Genomic DNA, 27,019 nt, shown 5'->3' on the forward strand with positions numbered 1-27,019 from the left:
TACTCACAGCAGTACTATTTACAGCCCCCACTCGGGGGGAGGGGGGTGGGTTGGAGGAGCCGCCGAGCTCTTTGCCGGGGCCGGTTTTTGGCCGATTTTGTTACAGGGCCGATTTTGCAGCTATGGGATTGCCTGGTGCCCGTAACGGCCAGTCCGGGCCTGGGCCCCGTACTGGACCAGTCACAGAGGGTGTGTAGAATTTGAGGCCCCCCTGACACGGATGATGAATGGCCCTTTTACCTACAGGTCCTTTGAGCGCTGTCACTTTGATTTCATGGAGAGAAGCCTTCTCTCCCTGCCATGTCTCCGGCAGCCTCAAATAGGGCCCCCATGCAGTGCACCTCATAAAAGCCCCCTTGTCATTTATATTTCATTCCAGCATCTCCAGAGGTATCCATGGCACCTTTCAGCAAAGCACATTTAATTTCTGCGCGCGTCTGCCTCCAAGGTTCAGTTCAGATTGCATAGTCATTATTAAACATATTGTTCCCAGGCATAAAAACACATATACAAATGCATTTTAGAGGTTTGAACACCGCACGGAATTCCGGATCGATAATAAGACACTGTGTAGAGGAGAACACTGTTAATGTTTGTGTCCAAACTTTTTTTAGCATGTTCGGCAATTAGTTGAAACATCTTTCTGATCATTTCTTATAACTATCCTCAGTGGTTAATAGCAGCTGTTCCGGGTGACCGGTATTTCCAGGACCACTTGAAAGATTTTTGGCGCAAAGGCAAAATGTGCAAGATACAAATGTTATAACAAAATTCTGCAACCATTTGATCCATTCCACAAATGTGGGTTTGGAAGTCTGCCTTTCATCATTCTAAGGTCGATAAAGTGAGTAGTACCGAGTTGGGTATTGCAAAAAAGAGGGGACCCCTGAGAAACTAGGGTGCAGTACACCTAGACAGGGAAAATACACTAATGTAAACTTTCTAGGGCTACTTCAACTTAAACAATTCCCTATAGCATAATTAAAGGGAACACAATAGTGACACTCAAACCACTTTTCTTTTTTTTTTAAAAATACAAAATATTTATTAGTGCATTTTTCTGATTATTCAATATATTATAAAACACAATTAACTACTGTTAGACTTGGCTGTCTCTAGTTGGCAGAGGTATACACTTCTGACAAATAGGGACTCACCTCCTCTAGTCAGGGCAAGGGGATCACACACTTAGATAACCCCTGCTCACCCCCTTGGTAGCTTGACAAAGCAGACAGGCTTATCTCAGAGGCAGTGCGTTAAGCATTTATGACCACATACAGTAATAAAGTGAATACACTACAAATGGACACGACACAGTAGTATTATAAAAATAAGGATGTTTATATAAGGCTTAGCACAAGACCAAATAACGACAAAAATATACCACAATCTTAATAAATACTCTTGGAAGGAAAAATAATAGTTCAAGTGTATTTTCTTCTTAGCACAAAGTCTTTAGTAACAAAAGTAACTCTTCTTCGGTAAAACACAGTTCTTGGCAACAATGTAACCTACACGGGAGTCACACGACGTCGAGTCAAACTTAATCCAAAGGTTTGGCGTCGACCGCGAGGCGCTCGACGTCGAGCCCAGAGTCGCACAGACCCCCACAACACAGTACCTTGGAAAAGCGAAGCACACGATGATCAGCGGCGTCGAGATGTCCGGCGTCGAGTCTTCGGCGTTGATGGGGCCTCGGAGTCGGGGCGATCTGCAGCGGCGTCGACAGATGTCAGGCAGGAGCAGCTTTCAAGAGGCGAAGCAGGATACGGCGTCGTCGTCGATGTCGATGATGATGTTGCAAGAGTGAGCAGCGCTCACGGCTTCGAGAGTGCTCGAAGTCTGCACCGCATCGCATCGATCAGCAGCGGTGCAGACACGGGGTCACTTGGAGCTGGAGCCAAACTCACTACTCACTGGCGTTGCTGCTGGCCTCGAGCGGGCCCGGCGGCCGGCGTCGAGGAAGCGGGAAACTGGAGCCGTTACTCACGATGTCGAGCTGGATTCGGCGGCGGCCGTCGGCGTCGAGATTGCTGGTTTCTTTCAGAGGTGCTGGACTTTCAGGTTTCAGCAACAAGCACTTTTAGCAGATGAAGTCTTTTAGCCCTGTGACTTCAACAGGAGGCTGGCACTCTTCCAGCCCTTGGAGATTTTCTTTAGCAAAGCTTGAGAGTACACACACAGTTCCTATCACCTGGTTCCTTGGCAAAAATAAAGAAGCACTACAGGATTCCCCTCAGCAAACAGCACATTGGCAGAAGGGGTAGGCAAGTCCTTGGATCAGCAGGCTTCTTGTCCTTGGTTAAGGGTTCCTTGTCAGAAGTGATCTAAAGTCTTGGTTCAGGGGTCCTTCTCTTATACCCCTTTTTGGCTTTAATCCCTTTATCCATGCAGGGAAATTCCCCTCATCCTGGGTTTGTTGTGGGTGTAGCCAGGCAGAGGCACCTGGCCTATTCACTGTGCAGGGCTGGGTCCTCAGACGCCCAGCAGGAGGTGGAGCCAGCATTTTCACTGGCAGGAGCAGAGCTATGGGTCTCTTGGTAGGAGGTGGGGCCAGGATCGTCCCTGGCAGGCACAGAGCCATCAGTCGCCTGGCAGGAGGTGGAGCCAGCATTGTGTCAGGCAGGGCAGGCTATCAGAAGCTACTCTCCCCCTACTCTCAATGCAAATGTCCCACTCATCCCACACTGACTCATTCAGACCTCTGGAGCCACCCAGCTCCTGTCACACACACCAAACCAGCAGAAACCAGAAATAGTTAGACAAGAAAATAGCCACTTTCTAAAAGTGCTATTTTCAAACCCAGAGTCCAAAAACCATCCACACAAACGGATGCGTTATTAAACCCCGAGTTCAGGGATACCAAACTCGACATTGCACCATGCTCCCCGAGCCATCTAGGATTATAACATTAATAACCCCGGCAGCCCATTCTAACTAATGGAGAGCAGGTTACCTTACAATAGTGAAAAACGAATATGGCTGTAATTCACTATTAGTACATGCCAACTGTGGTACTTAAAATTCTGGACCCGTGTCAGATACATGGTCGTATCATGACGATTTTGGTATCAGCAGACCGGTAATGGTTCGAATACTATGCACAAGCATTTCCGTCATGTTCGAGTGACGGAAACACCCTGAAATCGGATTTCTCGTCCGGAACCCACGAGTTCCATTTTGGGATCGGCAGCCATTTTGTGATTGCCCTCACATAAGGCAATGACTAAAGGCCGAAACCGACCTGAAGGACACGTACCCCTTAGCTGACTCCTCTGTGACCTGGGCAAGCTGACTCCTCCGCCCAAAGCCAAACCTGTTCGGCCAGGTCCTCTCCCAGCGGCCAAGCCAGATTCGTATCAAGGCACAACATATCATAAACCTTTCATCGCACACAAACCATGCCTAATCTTGCACACACCTGTCCCTGTTTCTTGCTTTATGACTACAATGTGCTCCTGCAATATGTGGCCTCTGTGCTACATCATGTGTAAGGAAACATACATCAAGAAACAAAGTAAGTAGTAGGATGATGCTACAGCAACATCTCAATGACTTTCCGAATACTGACCTGGACTCAGATTAGCATGAGTATAGGTTATTGCCTATGTAAGGGCAAAAGGAGAGTCTGTGGTACTTAAAAATCTGGACCCGTGTCAGATACATGGTCGTATCATGACGATTTTGGTATCAGCAGACCGGTAATGGTTCGAATACTATGCACAAGCATTTCCGTCGTGTTCGAGTGACGGAAACACCCTGAAATCGGATTTCTCGTCCGAAACCCACGGGTTCCATTTTGGGATCGGCAGCCATTTTGTGATTGCCCTCACATAAGGCAATGACTAAAGGCCGAAACCGACCTGAAGGACACGTACACCTTAGCTGACTCCTCTGTGACCTGGGCAAGCTGACTCCTCCGCCCAAAGCCAAACCTGTTCGGCCAGGTCCTCTCCCAGCGGCCAAGCCAGATTAGTATCAAGGCACAACATATCATAAACCTTTCATCGCACACAAACCATGCCTAATCTTGCACACACCTGTCCCTGTTTCTTGCTTTATGACTTACTTTACGAGGAGGAGGTACCCGATTTTATTGGGGGTCCGTCGATATCTGATGGAAATACTGGACCTCGCCGGGTAATATATTATGAGCTGGGCGGACAGAAATGTGGGCTTGTCATCATGACTTTGCTTTTCCTTTGTAGTAAAAATATTTGTATGGTCAACTGTAAAATAAGGAATCTTTGCCTAAAGCACATTTTTTGGTATAAAAGAAGAAGGCTGGCTTCGTAAAAGAGAGTAGTCTCCTGAGAACATACATGTGCTTCATGCTGTTGTACTTCTAGGATATCTGTTACTGGCTGCAGCCAATAAATACGATCTTTGACTTCACCTAGAAGACTCTGTGTTTCTGTAGTCTGAAACAGGAAGGACTCAGGAGTTTTCAGGTGTATTCCCTGGCACCGCTGGGTCCATAAAAACCCGGAACTCCAGTTGGCGCCCATCGTGGAGCGGTATCAGCGGTACCGGTCCAAGCCAGAGGTTCGTGAGGAGCTTTGTGTGAAAATTCCGGAGGACGGCCAACCACTTCAGCGACCCCTGCATGTCGACGTGGTCCGAAGGTCTTTGCAGTGAGGTTCCCCGCGTCCCGACGGCTACGAAGGACTGCTGCCCTGACTATCGCCCTGTTTTGGACCCTTGATGATTTGTAGAGCAAAACGATAAACAAGTCTTCTGGTGACGTCATCGATACCTCAGTTAAGTATAAGTGGAGCCTCTCCCAGTCCTTAGTTTTGTTCTTAGTTTTTGGGTATCCTTCAGGACAGTTTTGTTTGGAACTTGCAAGTGCCAAAACCGAAGGACTCGTGTATTCACAAGGCTATCGTATTCGATAATCCTTCGAAGTTTGAAGCTAGACTAGAGAGCGAAGATGCCTGGTCTTAGCAGACTAGGAAATTTGTTTTGCCTTGGTTGTAATAGGGATTCCCGGTTGGAGGATTCGTGACCGGTTCCTCCGATTGGAACTCCAACATATGAGCTCTATGTGAAACACGGCGTAGGCCCCATCACATATAATGAAGTCTGGATCCGATACACCAGAAACGATGGTGTTCTAAAATGGACCCAATATGGTAGTTTTGACACAGAGGTTTTAGATAATCTAGAGGTAAAACTTTTTAAGAAGAAAGCCCGGCCGGCAATGTTTGACTCTTTTCGCCTATGGCACAAAGAAGCAAAGCAGAAAGAAATGAAATTAGCGAAGAAAAATAAACGAGGTATGTCAATGGTACAAGCTGCCGTTGCGTTCCGAGATAATGAGGAAGAGCGAGAGAGTGAACAAATTCTTAGAAGTAGAAAGTTAGCGGTAGATAAGTGCTACCCAGTTTTGCCACGCAAAAGACAAGAATCCGAGGAAAGACTTGATAAAGATCCTTTAATGTCTCATTTACTGAGTTCACCACCTCCTTATGCGCAAAATGCTACAGCACCCCAGCAACCTTTGGTTGTGCAACCCCCCATTGTTGGACCATAGGTTCTGCCGCAAACACCAGCTCCTCTTCAGCTGGTTCCTACTCTACCAGCGCAGCCCCCTCAAGGGCCGCCGCCTTTGCTACCTACTCCATCTATGTTCCCTACGACTTCGCCTACTGTTCCGACTACTTATCCTAATACTACCTCTGCTACTACTTTCACCTCTGCTTCACCCCAACACGTCTCTCCTGGTGTTTCTGTCCTTTGGCCAACACTGTTGCTGGTCTTTTCTCACCTTTCTTTGGGTCTCCTAATACAACCCCTAGCATAGAACAAAGACAGTTGCGGAGTCAACTGCCTGACTATCAAGAGAGAGAATTACTGAATTGGTTAGCATGTAAATGGGTTATGGATACTGTGAGATATGATGTACAGTCTGTCGTGGAAGTCTTCCGTCAATGGGAAGCATCGAAGCAAAGATATGTTTTTGAGCAAATGTGTATATTTCTCTGTGAAGATTTGGAGGGAAATGATCCGGAACACGATATGCCTGAATTATACCGTGTGCGGTTCGAGTTCTCGGAGGGCATGATCGTAGGCGCCGATGTTGAAAGAGCGGTTGCGACATTGTTGTCGTATCGGAGTAAAGGGGGCACTTCTCGATCACTATCTGAGTGTGACACACCCGGTAGAAAAAAGGCGCAACAATATCCCATGAGAGAGGTTCCGCCGGTATGGAGGGAAGGGGATGCAAATGCCAACCCAGCCATTCTGCCGCATTTTCAGCATGTATGGGTACATGTTCCTTGGAAGAGATCTGAAGTTTTGGCTCTCAAACAGACATTACCTAACCCCCGTAAAAATCCTGCAGGGTATTATAAGGAGTTATCACAGACTGTAAGCTCATGCATTATGAACTTAGCCGATATAGACATGTTGTTTGGGAACGTGGTTCCACAGCCTTTATGGGGAAGGATTCGCCACGCCGATCACGATCAAGAGTTAGGTGACACATGGGTCAATATTGCTGCTGTAGATAGCAGACAAATTGGTGGTGCTAAACCCGAACCTTTAATTGCGGAACTTCCTGGTAGAATAATAACATATATGAAGACTCTAATGCCCGAATTACGTATAAACTGGGACAAGTTGTCTGCGTGTAAGCAGAAGACGGACGAGACTGTGTCTGACTTTTTCACGCGATTCGAAGAGACTTTTGTAGATCATAGCGGTCAGGATATGGCTACCGAAGGTGGCCAGAGATTGTTCGTCGACAAATTTGTACATAACTTACTTCTGGAGTTGTGTGCTAAGTTGAAGGATTCTGAGAGTGCTTGGGCTGTCTCCACGTCAGCACAGATCTTAGCCACAGCCCAGTACTACGAAAATAGGCGCAAAGATGAGTTAGAGAAAGCGGACAAAAAGACTAAGGAATTAAAAACTAAAATTCTGATGCAACAGGCGTATCCACCCCGCACTAATAATCAGCGCGTTTATCAGCAGCCTCAGCAATATTCGAGGAATTCGCAAAGAAACGAGTTTCCTCAACAACGTTTACAGTATGGACCCAATCAGTGTGCGTATTGTAAAGAGGAAGGTCATTTTAAAAGTAGTTGTCCGGTCTTGTTGCAACGTACGAGTGGCGCTTCTGGTGTGCGAGGTCGTGGTGTTCAACAAATGCCTAGAGGTAGGGGACGCGGTGCGTTCCATCAAAATGCACGTTCGTTTCCACCACAGAATTCAATGAATAGTTTTGACCAGCAGAATAACGCGTCTGGTAGAACAGCTCAGTACTATGCTGATGACTACTATGCAGAAGATGAGAATATGGTAGGTAATGGTTGCTAGGACAGCCATGGACTGAGAGAGGGAGTTGTTTCAGTTCCAATAGATCAGAGTGGACCTTATGTTGAGGTGATTACATCAGGTGTGTCAGAGCCTTTTCTGTTGGATACTGGTGCTACAAAGAGTTGTATTATGCACTCAAAACTCCCTGGCGCACCTTTGCCCGGCGAAATGAATGTTTCTTTAGGTTTTTCTGGCGCCCCGGTTAGGAACCCGATTTCTAGTCCTATGCCACTTTCTATTGGACCTTGTGAATTGGAAGCACCCCTCATCCTGACGACAGGTTGTGGTGAAAATTTGTTGGGATTGGACCTGTTGAAAAGATTGTATGCGACTTTGTACTGTTCTCCTTCGGGAGTACAACTTACACTGGGTAAGAAAGTGGTTTCCGCGATGTATTTATCGAAGGATAAACTCCCAGCAGAATTGTCTTCTCTCCCGGATATTCTTTGGGCTACTGGTCCTAATGATGTGGGTCTTTTGGAAATATCACCATACGTTGTGACATTGAAAGCCAATGTTAGAATGCCGCGCATTCCCCAGTACAAAATCTCTAGTGAAGGTGAAAAGGCATTGTTAGCAATCATATATGACCTGATTGATAAAGATGTAATTGAAGAGACGAAAGGCAATGTTTGTAATAGTCCTGTTCTGCCTGTTCTGAAACGCACTGATTCCTCCCAGCCACCTGTTTACAGGTTCGTGATTGATCTCAGAGAGGTTAATAAGATCGTTGTGCAACAGTTTCCGGCTGTCCCTGATATAACTGCCCTATTGACTATGATTCCAGCTTCAGCGGCTTGGTTCTCAGTGATCGACTTGAAGAACGCTTTCTTCAGCATCCCAATTGCCGAGGAGAGCAGGGATATTTTTGGCTTCAGTTTAGGAGGCCGAAGCTTCCGCTTCAAGCGCGCTCCTCAAGGCTACTGCGAAAGCCCGTCAATATACAGCCAGGCTTTGAAAACACAGCTCGATAGATTGCTTTACCTGATGGCGCTACCCTTATTCAGTACGTCGATGATTTGTTAGTTGCCGCAGATACTGAGGAGAGTTGCAAAGAAGCCACATTGTGGTTGTTGCTTCATTTGTCTGATTTGCATCACAAAGTGTCTCTCTCGAAGCTGCAATATTGCCGACAAGAAGTGACCTACCTAGGTCACCTCTTATCGAAGGAGGGAAGGAAACTGACCCCAGAAAGAATCCAGCAAATTGCAAAGTTGAGTGTGCCAAGAACACAGAGAGAAGTGCGTGCTTTCTTATTGGCCAAACCTTTGGTGGCATTAACTTGTAAAGATACACCGAATCCCATCCCATGGTCTAAAGTGGGATACTAAAGAGTGTCAGAAAAGTTTTTCAGAATTGCGGGATGCATTGTGTTCGGCTCCTGTATTGAATGAATGAATGAAAATTGCACTTATATAGCGCTATCTACCCGGAGGCCTCGTAGCGCTTATGACTGAAAGCTTACTTAGCGCAGGCTCGGGCAGATCAGCAGAATTTAGCATACAAATGGGTTTTCAGGGCTTTCCTGAAGGAAAGATGATTAGTAGTTCCTCGCAGGGGTAGAGGAAGAGTGTTCCAAAGCTTAGCCGCAGTGTGTGAAAAAGAGCGGCCTCCCCAGCGGGCTTTCCTAATTCTGATAGAGGTAGTCAGTTGGAGGGTACCAGATCGGAGGGAGCGGGACGGGGCATAGGGAGTGACCAAGGGCTGTAAGATTGCAGGGCCCAGGCGATAGAAGGCTTTGTGTAGAATACACATGGCCTTGAATTGTACTCTAGCCGCTATGGGGAGCCAATGAAGCTCCCTTAGGGCATTCCTTGCTGACTGCCAGCGAGGAAGATTGTAGAGTAGACGGGCCGCACTGTTTTGGGTGACTTGGAGCTTCTGAGTGACAAAGGATGGGGCTCCCATATAGAGAGCGTTCCCGTAGTCCAGGAGAGATAGTATAAGGGCCTGGACCAGGATCCTCCTTGCCTGAAATGGAAGCAGAGGGAGCACCTCCCGCAGCATCCTCATCAATCCAAAACAGGTAGCTGCGGTTTTTGTGGCTTGGGCCGAGAAGTTCAAGGCTGTATCGAACCAGATGCCCAAGCTTTTTATTTGGGGCTTGGGGACAGGGGGCGGGCCCAGACATGGTGGCCAGATGGATGCAAAGACAGAGGGAGAAGGATTACCCAATAAAATGACATCTGTCTTCTCCTCGTTAAGTTTTAAACAGGACGATTGCATCCATCTGGCAACAGCCTCCAGACAGGGGCCTAAGGTGTTGGACGATCCCTCCGAGTGGTCTAAGGAGACCACCAGTTGGGTATCGTCTGCGTAGGTGACAATATGCACACCGAAGGGATGGACTATCCTGTCTAGGGGTTCCATGTAGGTGTTAAACAGGGTGGGGCTCAGGGAGGAGCCCTGAGGAACCCCACACCTGAGTGGATGTTTAGGTGACACCGCCTCACCCTCAAAGACCTGGAAGAAGCGGTCAGCCAGGAAGGATGTCAGCCATTCCAGGGCCGCGCCCGACACGCCCATGTCCGCCAGTCGTTGTAATAGCGTGACATGGTTTACCGTGTCGAACGCGGCGCTGAGGTCTAATAAGATGATGGCGACTTTTCCACCTCGGTCTAACACTGCTCTTGCTTCCTCTGTTACCGCAAGGAGGGCGGTTTCAGTCCCATGTAAAGGGCGAAACCCTGTCTGAGAGGCACGCAGAAGGCAATTTGATTCCAAATAGTTCATCAAGATGTTATTTACGTGCCTCTCCAGCAGTTGCTTAACCAGGGGAGCAGGGAGACAGGACGGTAATTCGCCAAGTTGGACTGGTCAAGATTGGGCTTCTTCAACAAGGCCCTCACCATCGCACATTTCCATGACGGAGGTACGGCTTTAGAGGAGATGGAAGTGTTGAGCACGTCCAATATGACCGGGCGGATCACGTCCATAGCCTTAATGAGGGTCTGAGGGGGTGCTGGGTCATTGGGGGAACCAGAGGTAGTTTTGGAAATAAGTCTGTCTAAGACCGGAATATCTAGGAGTGGAATTGTATCAAGCCTACAAGAGACAGAGGCCTCAGAGGCTGTGGAGACGAGGGGTTCCGAATCGTTGTTGGCATTCCCAAAAGAGGAGTATATAGTCTGAATTTTTTCAGAAAAGAAAGCAGCCAAATCATTGCAGCGGTTTTGGGCACCATCCGCAGAGGGGCATTCTCCAGGGGGGGAGATGATTGATTTGACAATTTTAAAAATTTCCCTTGGGGCATTGGCGGCTATATTGATTTTGTTACCGTAAAAAGAGGCTTGTGCAGCCTTTAACTCCTGTTTATAGAGCCTAATGGCCGCTCTATATTCATCCTTCCTAAGTTTGGAGTAGTCCTGTCTCCAGGCTCTTTCGTGTTTATGACAAACTAATTTCATGGTCTTGAGAGTGGGAGTGAACCATGGGGCCGCTTTAGGTCTTTTTGTAAGGTTACTAGCCTGTACAGGGAGGACCCTGTTAAGTGTGGAGGTGATCCAATCATCAAAGTTGTTGGCTGCTGTGTTGGCATTCAGTGTCTTCCTAGGTTTATCTCTAACCAGGGCAGCTTCCCAATCAGGGAGGGGGAGAGAGGACCATTTCCTACCTCGATGTTTAACGAGGCCGTGGGTGGAGGGAGGGGAATTTGTACGCCAGGTAAAGGGTATCAAGAAGTGATCCGTCCAAGGTAATGGATTAGGGGGCTCAACTATGAGAACATCAATATTGCTGTAAATATGGTCAAGCAAGTGGCCTCTGTTTTGGGTTACATGAAACCCCTTTTGATGTAAATCCAGCGCTTGAAGGTTGGAACAAAGAGTATTGGCTGCAGTATCGTGAGGATCGTCTAGATGCAAGTTGAGATCCCCCAGCAAGGTGAAATTGGGTGAGGATAACACGATACTTGCAGTAAGATCCGTAATTTTCGTAATGAAATTGTTAAGAGCGCCAGGAGGGCGGTAAGCTAGGATGCCAGAGAAGGTGGTGGTGGGGGAGAATTCTAGCGAAAAGTGTAAACTTTCGCAGGTTGCTGAAGTGGTGGGGGTGATTCGGCATTTGAAGCTGTCACGATAAACAATGGCCACTCCGCCACCTCTCCCAGTCTGGCGATCCAGTCTCTTTAACGTGAATCCTTGTGGAATCGCCCAGACGATAGCTGGGTCATTGTCTGTGTGAAGCCAGGTTTCCGTTAGGAAAAGAGCGTGGGGGTTAAGCTCTTCAATCAATGAGTGTAGTTCGGTGTGATGTTTACAGACGGACCTACAATTTAGAAGAAACAATCTCCATTCATGAATAGGAGGTAAAGGGCGGGAAAGAAGGGGAGAAGGGCTCCAGTTACAAATTTTACAGACGTAATCAGTGTGGGATGGTAGGAACGTGTGATCACATGTCCGACTAATGGAGAGACGAAGAGCGAGAAGCGATGAAAAATCATAAGACAAAGGAGGGCCTACCATGGTAAAACGAAACCTAGACACCAGTCAGCAGGACGCGTCTGGACGCGGACTGGCGCAGACTGGCTTCTCTTTGGCGCGTCTATGGCGCTACCGCTGCGCGTCACCGCTGCGCGGGCAAGTGTGGGACTAAATAGGTTAGGCGGAGTGGGAGACTAGCGCGTCAACCCACCGAAGATGGCCGCCTCCGATGGAGCAACCAGGAAGTGGTGCCGCTCGCCTCCCTCCACAACAAACAGCACTGGTTGCTGTACCCCCGACTACAGTAAGCCTTTTACATTGTACGTCCACGAGAAAGAAGGTTGTGCATTGTCAGTGTTGACACAGTCTTTTGGGGACAAGCAACGTCCATGCGCGTATTTCTCGTCGACTTTGGATCCGGTAGCTAAAGCGCTGCCAAGTTGTTTAAGGGCCACAGCCGCAGCAGCCGTTTCTATTCGACAGTCTGCTGGGTTAGTAATGAATAACATGTTAATCGTGATGGCCCCGCGTGCAGTGGACACTTTGTTAAACAGAACCAAGACACAGCACTTCACTAGTGCTCGATTGTCAGGTTATTAATTGACACTCCTAGCGAGTCATGTGCACATCAAAAGGTGTAATACATTAAACCCAGCTACGTTACCGATCCCAGTCGAGACAGAGAATATTGAAGAGTCACATGATTGTGTCCTCAGAACTGAGGAAGAAACAAAAGGGAGGATAGACCTTAGGGACACTCCCCTAGCAGAATGTGATGGCACTTTGTGGGTTGATGGTTCATGTTTCAAGTTGCCGAATGGCGATACGATTGCGGCATATGCTGTTACGACCTTGCATACGATTGTTGAAACTGCGCGCGTCCCACATAACTCAGCGCAAGCAGCAGAATTGATTGCATTAACAAAAGCGTGTGTGTTGGCGAAAGGAAAACGAGTGAATGTGTACACTGACAGTCAGAATGCCTTTGGCGTTGCCCATAGTTTTGGACGTCTGTGGCATGAACGAGGTTTCTTGACTTCGCATGGTGCTAAGATCCAGCACGGTCAGTTGGTGAATGAGCTTCTTGAGTCACTGACTTTGCCGTTGCAAGTGGCGATTGTGAAATGCAGTGCACACAAAAAGATTACAGATGATTTTGGTTGAGGAAATGCGTTTGCGGATGAGGTTGCGAAAGAAACCGCAAGGAATATAATGAGTCAAATGTATGTTGCAGGCCCTGCACGATGGGTGGGTGACGTTGGTATGTGTGAAGATACGATTGAGAGTGTGAAATCCATCCAAGCCGAAGCTACAGAGAAAGAACTGAAGGTATGGAAAGAAAGCACGGGTAAACTGGACGCGAATGGTTGTTGGGTTGAATTGTCAGAGCATCAGCGTTGGTTGCTACCCGATGCGTATGTGCCTGCAGTTGTTACAATGGCGCATGGAATGGCGCACATCAGTGTGAAAGGAATTTGCAAGTTGCTAGCTCCAGTATGGCAGAACACCAGAATCCCTAAGTATGCGGAGAATATAGTCAAGAACTGTATGGTGTGTCTGAAATACAATCCTGGTAGGGGAACCCCAACTCCAGCTGGTCATTTTTGCTCCTCCTACGTACCCGTTCGAGGTTTTGCAGCTAGATTTCATCCACATGGAGAATTGCAACAATCTGAAATACGTACTCGTTGTTGTTTGTGCCTTTTCAAGATGGATAGAAGCATACCCCCTGAAAGACAATAGTGCCTTATCAACAGCTAAAACCCTTACCAAGGAGTTCTTCCCCAGATTTGGAATGCCGAGAATGGTTTGGAGTGATAATGGGAGTGAATTTGTGGGTCGAGTGATGAAGAAAGTGTGTGTAGGGCTAGGCATTCATCAAAAATTCCACGCCGCATATCACCACCAATCAGCTGGATTAGTAGAGTGCTATAACGGCACGCTAAAACTAAAATTGGCCAAAATTCAAGCGAGTTCTGGTCTTACTTGGCCTGACGCACTGCCCTTGGCACTCCTATCCACAAGAATGACTGTGCACTCGAGGGTGGGACTTAGTCCCTACGAAATAGTGTTCGGCCGTCCGGCCAACATATGGGGAGTACCAAGGCCAGCCAGATTCAGCGACTTAGAGCACCCTGTACTGCTTGATTATTTGTACGAATTGACGGCTAAATTGCGTGTTTTACACCAACAGGTACATGATACTCTACCTCAAGCTACTGAAGCTCCAGGACATCCTATCGACCCTGGAACCTATGTACTCGTGAAGAATTTTCAGCGGACAAAGAATGATGAGCCCCGCTGGACCGGTCCCCACCTAGTGCTTCTCTCCACGAGATCGGCCATTCGCGTAGAAGGAAAGAAACACTGGATCCACGGGGCCCATTGCAAAAGGGTCCCTCTACCTCTGCCTCACGACCGGTGGATCCAGGAGGGAATTGCTGATTCTGAGACTGAAACTTTGCCTCGCTTCCTGCTTTTCAGTAATGCACAGGTAAAAGGAGCAAACTCTGTACGTGAGAGTGACGACATTCTGCAAGAATCTGTGCCACCATCGATGCGATTGAACATTACAGAACCTGAACGGTTGTTCGAAAACCAGACAATCCCTGGAAAAACACGCTACAATTTGAGACCAAGAGCTATGACTATGAACAAATAAATTTACTTTTTGACTATTTTTGATTGTGCATCTCTCTCATCTGAGAAACTTGCTCATTTTTGTTTTTCGAACCGCCATCCGGTTCTGCTGCTAGGGTCGCGGTTGCCCAAGTCTCTGGAGTGCAGCTGAAGACGTTAGGTCGACAGTTCTGTTGGTTTAAGGGAGTCACCCTGGACTGACAGAAGCACTCTTTAGCAGAAGCACCCTACCACCGCGGGCAGCAAATTAGAAAGGATGGAGTTTTCTAAGATGGAGAGACCTGCCAGACGAATGAACTTTAAAGCCTTGAATTGTACTCTAGCCGCTATGGGGAGCCAATGAAGCTCCCTTAGGGCATTCCTTGCTGACTGCCAGCGAGGAAGATTGTAGAGTAGACGGGCCGCACTGTTTTGGGTGACTTGGAGCTTCTGAGTGACAAAGGATGGGGCTCCCATATAGAGAGCGTTCCCGTAGTCCAGGCGAGATAGTATAAGGGCCTGGACCAGGATCCTCCTTGCCTGAAATGGAAGCAGAGGGAGCACCTTCCGCAGCATCCTCATCAATCCAAAACAGGTAGCTGCGGTTTTTGTGGCTTGGGCCGAGAAGTTCAAGGCTGTATCGAACCAGATGCCCAAGCTTTTTATTTGGGGCTTGGGGACAGGGGGCGGGCCCAGACATGGTGGCCAGATGGATGCAAAGACAGAGGGAGAAGGATTACCCAATAAAATGACATCTGTCTTCTCCCCGTTAAGTTTTAAACAGGACGATTGCATCCATCTGGCAACAGCCTCCAGACAGGGGCCTAAGGTGTTGGACGATCCCTCCGAGTGGTCTAAGGAGACCACCAGTTGGGTATCGTCTGCGTAGGTGACAATATGCACACCGAAGGGATGGACTATCCTGTCTAGGGGTTCCATGTAGGTGTTAAACAGGGTGGGGCTCAGGGAGGAGCCCTGAGGAACCCCACACCTGAGTGGATGTTTAGGTGACACCGCCTCACCCTCAAAGACCTGGAAGAAGCGGTCAGCCAGGAAGGATGTCAGCCATTCCAGGGCCGCGCCCGACACGCCCATGTCCGCCAGTCGTTGTAATAGCGTGACATGGTTTACCGTGTCGAACGCGGCGCTGAGGTCTAATAAGATGATGGCGACTTTTCCACCTCGGTCTAACACTGCTCTTGCTTCCTCTGTTACCGCAAGGAGGGCGGTTTCAGTCCCATGTAAAGGGCGAAACCCTGTCTGAGAGGCACGCAGAAGGCAATTTGATTCCAAATAGTTCATCAAGATGTTATTTACGTGCCTCTCCAGCAGTTGCTTAACCAGGGGAGCAGGGAGACAAGACGGTAATTCGCCAAGTTGGACTGGTCAAGATTGGGCTTCTTCAACAAGGCCCTCACCATCGCACATTTCCATGACGGAGGTACGGCTTTAGAGGAGATGGAAGTGTTGAGCACGTCCAATATGACCGGGCGGATCACGTCCATAGCCTTAATGAGGGTCTGAGGGGGTGATGGGTCATTGGGGGAACCAGAGGTAGTTTTGGAAATAAGTCTGTCTAAGACCGGAATATCTAGGAGTGGAATTGTATCAAGCCTACAAGAGACAGAGGCCTCAGAGGCTGTGGAGACGAGGGGTTCCGAATCGTTGTTGGCATTCCCAAAAGAGGAGTATATAGTCTGAATTTTTTCAGAAAAGAAAGCAGCCAAATCATTGCAGCGGTTTTGGGCACCATCCGCAGAGGGGCATTCTCCAGGGGGGGAGATGATTGATTTGACAATTTTAAAAATTTCCCTTGGGGCATTGGCGGCTATATTGATTTTGTTACCGTAAAAAGAGGCTTGTGCAGCCTTTAACTCCTGTTTATAGAGCCTAATGGCCGCTCTATATTCATCCTTCCTAAGTTTGGAGTAGTCCTGTCTCCAGGCTCTTTCGTGTTTACGACAAACTAATTTCATGGTCTTGAGAGTGGGAGTGAACCATGGGGCCGCTTTAGGTCTTTTTGTAAGGTTACTAGCCTGTACAGGGAGGACCCTGTTAAGTGTGGAGGTGATCCAATCATCAAAGTTGTTGGCTGCTGTGTTGGCATTCAGTGTCTTCCTAGGTTTATCTCTAACCAGGGCAGCTTCCCAATCAGGGAGGGGGAGAGAGGACCATTTCCTACCTCGATGTTTAACGAGGCCGTGGGTGGAGGGAGGGGGATTTGTACGCCAGGTAAAGGGTATCAAGAAGTGATCCGTCCAAGGTAATGGATTAGGGGGCTCAACTATGAGAACATCAATATTGCTGTAAATATGGTCAAGCAAGTGGCCTCTGTTTTGGGTTACATGAAACCCCTTTTGATGTAAATCCAGCGCTTGAAGGTTGGAACAAAGAGTATTGGCTGCAGTATCGTGAGGATCGTCTAGATGCAAGTTGAGATCCCCCAGCAAGGTGAAATTGGGTGAGGATAACACGATACTTGCAGTAAGATCCGTAATTTTCGTAATGAAATTGTTAAGAGCGCCAGGAGGGCGGTAAGCTAGGATGCCAGAGAAGGTGGTGGTGGGGGAGAATTCTAGCGAAAAGTGTAAACTTTCGCAGGTTGCTGAAGTGGTGGGGGTGATTCGGCATTTGAAGCTGTCACGATAAACAATGGCCACTCCGCCACCTCTCCCAGTCTCGCGATCCAGTCTCTTTAACGTGAATCCTTGTGGAATCGCCCAGACGATAGCTGGGTCATTGTCTGTGTGAAGCCAGGTTTCCGTTAGGAAAAGAGCGTGGGGGTTAAGCTCTTCAATCAATGAGTGTAGTTCGGTGTGATGTTTACAGACGGACCTACAATTTAGAAGAAACAATCTCCATTCATGAATAGGAGGTAAAGGGCGGGAAAGAAGGGGAGAAGGGCTCCAGTTACAAATTTTACAGATGTAATCAGTGTGGGATGGTAGGAACGTGTGATCACATGTCCGACTAATGGAGGGACGAAGAGCGAGAAGCGATGAAAAATCATAAGACAAAGGAGGGCCTACCATGGTAAAACGAAACCTAGACACCAGTCAGCAGGATGCGTCTGGACGCGGACTGGCGCAGACTGGCTTCTCTTTGGCGCGTCTATGGCGCTACCGCTGCGCGTCACCGCTGCGCGGGCAAGTGTGGGACTAAATAGGTTAGGCGGAGTGGGAGACTAGCGCGTCAACCCACCGAAGATGGCCGCCTCCGATGGAGCAACCAGGAAGTGGTGCCGCTCGCCTCCCTCCACAACAAACAGCACTGGTTGCTGTACCCCCGACTACAGTAAGCCTTTTACATTGTACGTCCACGAGAAAGAAGGTTGTGCATTGTCAGTGTTGACACAGTCTTTTGGGGACAAGCAACGTCCATGCGCGTATTTCTCGTCGACTTTGGATCCGGTAGCTAAAGCTCTGCCAAGTTGTTTAAGGGCCACAGCCGCAGCAGCCGTTTCTATTCGACAGTCTGCTGGGTTAGTAATGAATAACATGTTAATCGTGATGGCCCCGCGTGCAGTGGACACTTTGTTAAACAGAACCAAGACACAGCACTTCACTAGTGCTCGATTGTCAGGTTATTAATTGACACTCCTAGCGAGTCATGTGCACATCAAAAGGTGTAATACATTAAACCTAGCTACGTTACCGATCCCAGTCGAGACAGAGAATATTGAAGAGTCACATGATTGTGTCCTCAGAACTGAGGAAGAAACAAAAGGGAGGATAGACCTTAGGGACACTCCCCTAGCAGAATGTGATGGCACTTTGTGGGTTGATGGTTCATGTTTCAAGTTGCCGAATGGCGATACGATTGCGGCATATGCTGTTACGACCTTGCATACGATTGTTGAAACTGCGCGCGTCCCACATAACTCAGCGCAAGCAGCAGAATTGATTGCATTAACAAAAGCGTGTGTGTTGGCGAAAGGAAAACGAGTGAATGTGTACACTGACAGTCAGTATGCCTTTGGCGTTGCCCATAGTTTTGGACGTCTGTGGCATGAACGAGGTTTCTTGACTTCGCATGGTGCTAAGATCCAGCACGGTCAGTTGGTGAATGAGCTTCTTGAGTCACTGACTTTGCCGTTGCAAGTGGCGATTGTGAAATGCAGTGCACACAAAAAGATTACAGATGATTTTGGTTGAGGAAATGCGTTTGCGGATGAGGTTGCGAAAGAAACCGCAAGGAATATAATGAGTCGAATGTATGTTGCAGGCCCTGCACGATGGGTGGGTGACGTTGGTATGTGTGAAGATACGATTGAGAGTGTGAAATCCATCCAAGCCGAAGCTACAGAGAAAGAACTGAAGGTATGGAAAGAAAGCACGGGTAAACTGGACGCGAATGGTTGTTGGGTTGAATTGTCAGAGCATCAGCGTTGGTTGCTACCCGATGCGTATGTGCCTGCAGTTGTTACAATGGCGCATGGAATGGCGCACATCAGTGTGAAAGGAATTTGCAAGTTGCTAGCTCCAGTATGGCAGAACACCAGAATCCCTAAGTATGCGGAGAATATAGTCAAGAACTGTATGGTGTGTCTGAAATACAATCCTGGTAGGGGAACCCCAACTCCAGCTGGTCATTTTTGCTCCTCCTACGTACCCGTTCGAGGTTTTGCAGCTAGATTTCATCCACATGGAGAATTGCAACAATCTGAAATACGTACTTGTTGTTGTTTGTGCCTTTTCAAGATGGATAGAAGCATACCCCCTGAAAGACAATAGTGCCTTATCAACAGCTAAAACCCTTACCAAGGAGTTCTTCCCCAGATTTGGAATGCCGAGAATGGTTTGGAGTGATAATGGGAGTGAATTTGTGGGTCGAGTGATGAAGAAAGTGTGTGTAGGGCTAGGCATTCATCAAAAATTCCACGCCGCATATCACCACCAATCAGCTGGATTAGTAGAGTGCTATAACGGCACGCTAAAACTAAAATTGGCCAAAATTCAAGCGAGTTCTGGTCTTACTTGGCCTGACGCACTGCCCTTGGCACTCCTATCCACAAGAATGACTGTGCACTCGAGGGTGGGACTTAGTCCCTACGAAATAGTGTTCGGCCGTCCGGCCAACATATGGGGAGTACCAAGGCCAGCCAGATTCAGCGACTTAGAGCACCCTGTACTGCTTGATTACTTGTACGAATTGACGGCTAAATTGCGTGTTTTACACCAACAGGTACATGATACTCTACCTCAAGCTACTGAAGCTCCAGGACATCCTATCGACCCTGGAACCTATGTACTCGTGAAGAATTTTCAGCGGACAAAGAATGATGAGCCCCGCTGGACCGGTCCCCACTTAGTGCTTCTCTCCACGAGATCGGCCATTCGTGTAGAAGGAAAGAAACACTGGATCCACGGGGCCCATTGCAAAAGGGTCCCTCTACCTCTGCCTCACGACCGGTGGATCCAGGAGGGAATTGCTGATTCTGAGACTGAAACTTTGCCTTGCTTCCTGCTTTTCAGTAATGCACAGGTAAAAGGAGCAAACTCTGTACGTGAGAGTGACGACATTCTGCAAGAATCTGTGCCACCATCAATGCGATTGAACATTACAGAACCTGAACGGTTGTTAGAAAACCAGACAATCCCTGGAAAAACACGCTACAATTTGAGACCAAGAGCTATGACTATGGATAAATAAATTTACTTTTTGACTATTTTTGATTGTGCATCTCTCTCATCTGAGAAACTTGCTCATTTTTGTTTTTCGAACCGCCATCCGGTTCTGCTGCTAGGGTCGCGGTTGCCCAAGTCTCTGGAGTGCAGCTGAAGACATTAGGTCGACAGTTCTGTTGGTTTAAGGGAGTCACCCTGGACAGACAGAAGCACTCTTTAGCAGAAGCACCCTACCACCGCAGGCAGCAAATTAGAAAGGATGGAGTTTTCTAAGATGGAGAGACATGCCAGACGAATGAACTTTAAAGCCAGAATGTGTACATTAATGACAAGAACACGATTTCTGACACTATGCATTTGTATGTTGCTTAGTGTGATGACATTTTTTTTATAGGATATGTTTTATTCACCTTTCAAGTGGCATTTGCACCCACTATGCAGCCCATACCTCCTCCTACTGTCTCCTCTCATTCTTTCCACCCTCTGCCCGAACACGAGACCGCTAGAAGATCGGAATTTGCAAATAACTCTTACGTTCAGATTTTACACCAACACCAGTTAGTAATGAACACGACTAATTGTTGGGTGTGCGGTCTCATGCCACATACGACAGATAAAGGCACCCCATATTTTGTCCTGCCATTCAGCTACTATGGTTCTTTGTGGGCGTTTCAGACGATGTTCCTATTTGCCATCGAACCATATCCCCCACGTCCCACGAGAAGTAACACGAGCAACAAAGCATTAATGGTAGGAATCACGAATATGAGTTGAGACATTGACTCGTATAGAACCATTCCTGGAGATGAGTTGCAAGCGTACACTAGATGGAACATGACCGGATATAGAGTTGCTCTGAATGAGAACAAACGAGCAAAGAGATCCTCCCCGATTTGGATTGTACCCCATAAGGGTCACCTATGTCTGCAAGGCAATGGCAGGAATCCCGGAGCTCAGTTAGGGAAGAGTGTCTGCACTGAAACGTATGTCTTTTCATCTCAGACCTCCCCTTCATTCCTAGCAGCTAAGGGCACCTACTTCATCTGCCATGATAGGGCGTATACATGGCTACCCCCCGACTTCTCGGGCACATGTTTCATTTCGTTCCTGTCGCCTCCCACCTACACGGCCGCGGCAGATTACCATAGGACAAGGACAGTTAGAGGTGTCATGAGTAAAGACGACACTACGGAACAAGAATTTGGAGACTTCGTAAAAGGTTTTCTGCCGTTCTGGGGGCCTATGGTGAACAGCAGGAACATTCACCAATTGACGAGGGTAGTTGAATCTACCATAGTCATAACTGCCGGTACCCTTAGTAATTTGACTGCTGAGCTCCAGAAGGATCGCCTTATGACTCTTCAGAACAGGGCCGCCTTAGACGTCATACCTGCAGACCGAGGTGGGGTATATAAGGTGATCCAATCAAGTTGTTGCATTTTTATCCCAGATAACGCTCCGACAGTATACCAGGCCATCTCCAAACTGCATAAAATCTCCAAATCCATTTACGTGGATAAGGGAGACTGGTCTTTGATTGGGTGGTTCTGGGAACTGATATCTGCCTGGGGATGGAAGATTCTGATAGTCGTTGGGATGATCTTAGCCATTCTTTTTCTGTCATGTCTGTGTATACAATGTGCTCCTGCAATATGTGGCCTCTGTGCTACATCATGTGTAAGGAAACATACATCAAGAAACAAACTAAGTAGTAGGATGATGCTACAGCAACATCTCAATGACTTTGCGAATACTGACCTGGACTCAGATTAGCATGAGTATAGGTTATTGCCTATGTAAGGGCAAAAGGAGGGTCTGTGGTACTTAAAATTCTGGACCCCTGTCAGATACATGGTCGTATCATGACGATTTTGGTATCAGCAGACCGGTAATGGTTCGAATACTATGCACAAGCATTTCCGTCGTGTTCGAGTGACGGAAACACCCTGAAATCGGATTTCTCGTCCGGAACCCACGGGTTCCATTTTGGGATCGGCAGCCATTTTGTGATTGCCCTCACATAAGGCAATGACTAAAGAACGAAACCGACCTGAAGGACACGTACACCTTAGCTGACTCCTCTGTGACCTGGGCAAGCTGACTCCTCCGCCCAAAGCCAAACCTGTTCGGCCAGGTCCTCTCCCAGCGGCCAAGCCAGATTCGTATCAAGGCACAACATATCATAAATTTTCATCGCACACAAACCATGCCTAATCTTGCAAACACCTGTCCCTGTTTCTTGCTTTATCTAGGGCTCCCAGTTTTATGGTATTTATTTTTTTGCCTTTTCCGTCTGTATTTATCTGTATTTATTTTTTGGGCATTTTTTCTGTATTTATCCACATTTATTTTTGCCATACGCAAAAGAGGACTCTACAGCTAGTATTTTTCCACATTTATTTAAATTGAAAACACAGCGAAAATAAAATTCCTTTCTACACTTGAAGTTGAAGGCATTGAGTAAACTTAGTGCTGCACTACTTCTACAATATACAAGAAATGCATTGCATTTGTTAGTATCACAGTATTAATTGATCCAAATTTCGATTGGCATGCTACATACATTAGCTGCATTTTTTTAATGTTTCCTTACAGGTGCTTTTGTAGCCATAGTTCATTCAGGGCCCCTGTCCCCTTTAATCTGCTTGTCATTGGATTAAAAATAAAATCAAACAGCCCGAAGCACACCGAGCAAGTGCTAAAATCTACAGAGCTCTGTTTGAATCCCGGCTCAGCAGACTCAGGCTTTCATCCTTCTGAGTGCAATAAAATGAGTAAGATATAGTTGGGCGTTAGTGGCAGTAGTTATTTGTAGCTCTGCGAAGCTGCAAACCTGAAACAGCAAGCGCTATATAAATGAATACATTGTCACATTACACTCTGTGCTGGAAAACGCATCTCTGTACCTTGTGTTTGCCGTGTCTTTGAAGCATTGCAAGGGGTGGAAAGGAGAACGCCTCACTCTCTCACATATATTACTTTCTTTGTTCAGTTCATTAAAACTCGTATGGCCGGGTCTGTGCAATCCAGAATTTAAGTACCCACATTTATTAGCAGTAACCTTACCATACTAAGCTACCTTACAGGAATTTAATAACAATAAACATTTTTTTATGTATAGTGCTTCTACAGTAACCAAGGGCGAAAAATAACAGATGGTATTAGTGCTCAATATAAACGTTCGCCATTCACCAGCCTCAGAATAAAGGAAGGCCGAGTCAGCAGCGCCGGGATTCGAACTCCTGACCTTCAAATGACTGCATTTCATAGAAGTGAGCATCTGAAACAGAAACCATCATGCTGGCTGTTTGGAGCTAGAATCGCACTTCGCACTTCTTTGGAACTTCACAGGATTCAAACGCCCCTCCCCACCCTTGCACAGGCTGTGGACATCCCATTGTCATTCTGACTGCAGATGATTACCACATTTAGAATGACAATGGGCCGCCGCCTGCCTTTAACAGAATGTGCACTGCAAGTGTCTTTGAGGCGAGTGACTCGCTTGGCGCCAGAAGATTGTAGCAGGAGTTTAACGTGCGCCCGAGGTGTGCTTCCTCACTGCTTCTTGGAACATGCCAAAAGGTGACCTCATCCATATACCGTTTTACTAGTATTTTTCCGTTTCTACATATAAATACAGACAATGGAAAAATAGTTTTCCGTCTGTATTTATGTGTATAAATCCGTAAAAACGGAAAACCAGGACCCTATTTATGACTTACTTTACGAGGAGGAGGTACCCGATTTTATTGGGGGTCCGTTGATATCTGATGGAAATACTGGACCTCGCCGGGTAATATATTATGAGCTGGGCGGACAGAAATGTGGGCTTGTCATCATGACTTTGCTTTTCCTTTGTAGTAAAAATATTTGTATGGTCAACTGTAAAATAAGGAATCTTTGCCTAAAGCACATTTTTTGGTATAAAAGAAGAAGGCTGGCTTCGTAAAAGAGAGCAGTCTCCTGAGAACATACATGTGCTTCATGCTGTTGTACTTCTAGGATATCTGTTACTGGCTGCAGCCAATAAATACGATCTTTGACTTCACCTAGAAGACTCTGTGTTTCTGTAGTCTGAAACAGGAAGGACTCAGGAGTTTTCAGGTGTACTCCCTGGCACCGCCGGGCCCATAAAAACCCGGTACTCCACAACTTGGTCAGGCGTGTCCTACCTTAGGCTTACAATGCACCCTGCCCGTGGGCCTACCATAGGGGTGACTAACATGAAGTTAAAGGAAGGTTTAGGGACTGGCAAGTAGGTGTACTTGCGCAGTCAGCGTGACAGTACCAGACTGCACGTAGGTCTAGCAATGGCAGACCTGTAGACATACTTTTACTAGGCCGCTCTTGTGGGTGGCACAACAGGTGCTGCAGGCCCACGAGCAGCATTTGTATTTACACGCCCTGGCACTCCTGGTGCACTAGACTAGGGACTGACAGTAAACCAAATAAGCCAAACATGGAATTCAATCAGTACAGTAATTTTGCATAGGGAGCACTTGCACTGTGGCACTGATCAGCAGTGGCACAGTGCCCAAAGCAATATACCAGCAAAAACATCGTAAACAGAGGAGGCAAAAAAGGAGAAAAAAATGGAGGAGAGACTCAAGCCAATGATGTCAGGTCTAACACGTGTCCCCTCCAGCTGAAATGTGGGGAGAACTACCCTTGACCTAGGGAGTCCTCATCACTAAGGTGGAAAAATCTGGACAGACCATCAGCATTGGCGTGATCTGTGCCAGAGCGGTGTTCCACCGTGAAGTCCATCCCCTGTAGGGAAATGGACCACCTCAACAGCTTTGGATTCTCACCCCTCATCTGCATCAACCATCTGAGGGGCCTGTGGTCTGTCTGAACCCGGAAGTGAGTCCCAAACAGGTAGGGTCTTAGCTTCTTCAGCGCCCAGACCACATCAAATGCTTCTCGCTCTATCGCACTCCACCTCTGTTCCCTGGGAAGTAACCTCCTACTGATGAAGGCTACAGGTAAGTCTCGGCCCTCTTCATTCACCTGAGCTAGAACAGCCCCCATGCCATGCTCTGAAGCATCCGTCTGGACAACAAATTCCTTAGAAAAGTCGGGTGCCTGGAGTATAGATGCTGTTCACATTGCAGTTCTCAGGGTGTCAAAGGCCGTTTGACAAGCGTCAGTCCAGATCACATTTTGTGGCTGCTTCCTGGAAGTCAGCGAAGTCAAGGGGTGCACAATGTTACCATAATCCTTGACAAACCTCCTGTAGTAACCCGTGAGACCTAAGAAGGCTCTCACCTGAGTTTGGGTTTTGGGCGGTGCCCAAGCCAGGATGGTATCAATCTTGGGTTGCAGGGGGCCACCTTGCCGCTCCCTACTTGGTGCCCCAAGTACACCACAGAACCCTGCCCAATCTGGCACTTACTGGCTTTGATTGTGAGGCCTGCTCTGCGCAGGGCCAACAACACTTCCTGGAGGTGGCGCAAGTGTTCCTCCCAGCTGGCGCTGAACACTGCGATGTCGTCCAGGTAGGCGGCACTGAAATCCTCCAGTCCAGCCAAGACCTGGTTGACCAACCTCTAGAAGGTGGCAGGGGCATTCTTCATCCCAAAGGGCATCACCCGGAACTGCTAGAGCCCATCTGGTGTGGAGAATGCTGACCTCTCTTTTGCCCCATCAGTCAAGGCGATCTGCCAGTACCCAGACGTCAAATCAAACGTACTAAGGTACCGGGCAGCCCCCAACCGATCTATGAGCTCATCAGCTCTGGGGATGGGGTGCACGTCAGTCTTTGTGACTGAATTGAGTCCTCGGTAATCCACACAGAACCGAAGTTCTGGTGAAGCACCAGGCGCTGCAGCCTTCGGGACCAAGACCACTGGGCTGGCCCAAGGACTGCTAGAGGACTCAACAACCCCTAAGGCAAACATTTTGGAGACCTCCTCCTTAATGTATGCTCTGACCTTGTCAGTCACCCTGTAAGCCTTGTGCTTCACAGGAGGGCTGTCCCCGGTGTCCACATTATGGACACACCAATGAGTGACACCAGGAATCAAGGAAAACAGATCAGGGAATTGTCCCAACAGTTGGCGACAATCTTGCTGCTGCTCAAGGGTCAGTGTGTCAGAGAAGACCACACCATCCACTGATCCATCTTGCTTTTTAGCATACAGGAGGTCAGGAAGAGGCTCACTCTCCTCCTCCATTCCAGCATCTGTAGCTAGGAGCACGCCCACTTTGGACCTTTCTAAGTGAGGTTTTAAACGGTTGACATGCAGGACCCTCAAGGGGTTCCTGGGAGATTTCAAGTCCACCAAGTAGGTGACATTGCTCTTCTTCTCCACAACCTTACACGGTCCAGTCCACCTGTCCTTGAGCGCACAAGGTTCCACAAGGGACATGACCAAACTTCTTGACCAGTCTGAAGTTCGACCAGAGTGGCATTCTGGTCGTACCACTGCTTCATCTCTTCCTGGCTGGCCTCCAGACTTGCCTGAGCAAGATCTCTGAAGCGCCTAGTCTGGTTCCTAAAGGCCAGCATGTAACTGTATACATCCTGGGGAGGTTTCCTGGGAGATTGCTCCCAGTCTTCTTTGACCAGACTCAAAGGTCCTCTTACCGGGTGACCATACAAAAGCTCAAAGGGGCTGAACCCTAGAGACTTCTGCAGCACCTCTCAATAACCAAACAGCAGTCATGGCAAGAGGACGTCCCATTTACGCCTCATTGGTTCTTCAAGACCCATGATCATGCCTTTAAGGGTCCGGTTGAATCTCTCAACCAGCCCATTACCTTGAGGGTGGTAAGGAGTGGTGAACTTGAAGGTTACCCCACACTCCTTCCACAGAGACTTCATGTAATTGGAAATGAAGTTGGTGCCCCGGTCTGACACCACCTCTCTGGGGAACCTCATGCGGGAGAAAACACCCATTAGTGCCCGTCCCACCACGGGGGCCGTCACTGTTCGGAAAGGGATGGCTTCCGGGTACCGTGTGGCATGGTCCACCAAGACCAGGATGAACCTGTTGCCCAGGGCTGTCTTGGGGTCCAGGGGCCCAA

Source organism: Lissotriton vulgaris, chromosome 6, assembly GCF_964263255.1.
Source record: "Lissotriton vulgaris chromosome 6, aLisVul1.2, whole genome shotgun sequence".
NCBI lineage: Eukaryota > Metazoa > Chordata > Amphibia > Caudata > Salamandridae > Lissotriton > Lissotriton vulgaris.